General features: G+C 39.9%; 1 protein-coding gene across 1 annotated transcript in view; it reads left to right on the top strand.

Moving 5' to 3' along the window:
• LOC106872891 (probable phospholipid-transporting ATPase IA) overlaps positions 1 to 2,152 on the top strand; it is a 427,279-nt gene that overhangs the window by 1,130 nt on the left and 423,997 nt on the right. The window lies entirely within an intron of this gene.

Below are 2,152 nucleotides of genomic sequence, written 5' to 3'. Positions count from 1 at the left end.
CCTCCCTCTCTCTCTCTCTTTCTCTGAATGCATCTAGTAGTGTATTTTTATCTCAGCCTATTTCAATATTTATCTGTCTAATCTGTATCTATGCATAATCTATCTGTCTGTCTGTCTGTCTGTCTGCCTGTCTGTCTAACAGCCTGACTGTCTAAATATCTGACTGTCTATCCCTCCACTTAGCTGTCTGCCTCTTGTTATTTATTTGTCTTTACTTCTCTCTATTTCTCTGTCTGTCTGTTAGTCTGTCTATCCCTCAGTCTGTTTATCTCGATCTATCTAACCTTTTTTTCCCAAGAAAGATGATTTATTTTCAATTTTAACCTTTTCTTTTAAATTCGCTGACACTACTGGAACAATGTCATCATCATTATCATCATCATCATCATCATCATCATCATCATCATCATCATCAAATAAAGAAAATACTGGATAACTGTAGTTCTTATGTAGCCATAAAAAGGTAGGGTGTACATGGCTTAAATGCTTTTTGGTCGTAGGTCCCTTTGGTCAGTGTCCACATGGGTTAAACACAACACCAACATCCCAGTTGTACCTCTCTATCCTGCTCCACCTTCTCTGTAAAGCAGACTCAATGTTTTAATATTCTCCTCATGCCTTACCCCTCAGCTTCTCATTGGTCTATTGAGGCAAATTTTGTCTATATATATTCTGGCATAGGGATACTAAGGAAAAAAAACTTTGTAATAAGTGGGCAACAAAAAAAAATTAAATACGTACATTCTCTTCATCTTCTTCCGTATACTTCCTTAATTGTCTTGTCAGTTCAAATTTCTAATCCCACCAAATATTATGAAGAAATGATTGTCTCCCTTGTATTAACTGTCTCATAGGGAACACCATGTGTTTAAGAGAATATTAACTAATGCGATTTCTTTTACTGCTTAACCAGAACAGGAGAGGCAGTGCTCATGGCTCTTATCCAAAGCTCTGTGATCTATGTTTGGAGACAAGCAGTGCCCTCTTCCAACTATTGTTCTCCAACCTACTGGTATATTTTTACAGTAACTCTATGCATTTTAACTGTTTTTCACTGCAGTCACCCACATTATCAGCAACATTTAATGTCTATTTTCCTGTATTTCAATGAGTCAAACAGAATTTGTTGAGGCAGATTTTCTACAACCAGATGCTCTTCCTCTCACCATTCCTCACCTACTTCCAGGTAAGGTAAATATTTTCCCCATGGCCAGGCATACTTTTCAAGTAAGACTGGAAATGAACAACATCGCTTGTATGATGGTGATGCCTGTTTACAGCCATTACATGATGTCAAGACTTGGATACTCATAAGTTTGAGACCCCCTTCGGTCATGACTGACCATGGGATTGCACCTAGAAAGTTACCCTCCCAGGCACAAGTCCGAGCAAGGTTGTTTGTGGAAGACCAGCAGTTGCCCATGCATAAAAACTTTGAGAATCTTGTGAGAAACCATGCAGACTAGAGGAGAGAGTGCTTTTTCCAGCTTCAGAATGTCAAAACTCAAAGGGTAACTGATATATCAGTGTCAGTTACAGGAAAATAGAAAAATAACCCAACAGAATGACCGTCTTCCTACAAATCACCATTGTCCACATTGTGATTTCTCTGCTAGATCATGTGCTGGTTTAATAATAAGTCATACTCGTATCAATATTACTTTTGGTGGCCTGAGGACTCTCATGAGGAGTCACGAGGAGAAGTGAATGAATTGTAAACATCAATGAATGGTAGTAATAGTAGTGTAAGCATGTTGTTGATTGTCTATTTGTGCATTGGCATTGGTTTCTGGTAGGACTGTCTTGTTTGTTTTTCTGTTTCTGCTTTTATGTGATTCCTGGTTGGAATTTTTCTTTTTTTTCTGTCTTCATGATCATCATCATCATTGTTTAACGTCCGCTTTCCATGCTAGCATGGGTTGGACGATTTGACTGAGGACTGGTGAAACCAGATTGCTACACCAGGCTCCAATCTAATTTGGCAGAGTTTCTACAGCTGGATGCCCTTCCTAACGCCAACCACTCCGAGAGTGTAGTGGGTGCTTTTACGTGTCACCTGCACGAGGGCCAGTCAGGCGGTACTGGCAACGGCCATGCTCAAAATGGTGTCTTTTATGTGCCACCCGCACAAGAGCCAGTCCAGCGGCACTGG

The sequence above is a fragment of the Octopus bimaculoides genome, chromosome 7 (assembly GCF_001194135.2).
Source record: "Octopus bimaculoides isolate UCB-OBI-ISO-001 chromosome 7, ASM119413v2, whole genome shotgun sequence".
Taxonomy (NCBI): Eukaryota; Metazoa; Mollusca; class Cephalopoda; order Octopoda; family Octopodidae; genus Octopus; species Octopus bimaculoides.
The sequence above is the reverse complement of the archived record's forward strand: the minus strand, read 5'-3'. Positions and strand labels throughout refer to the sequence as shown.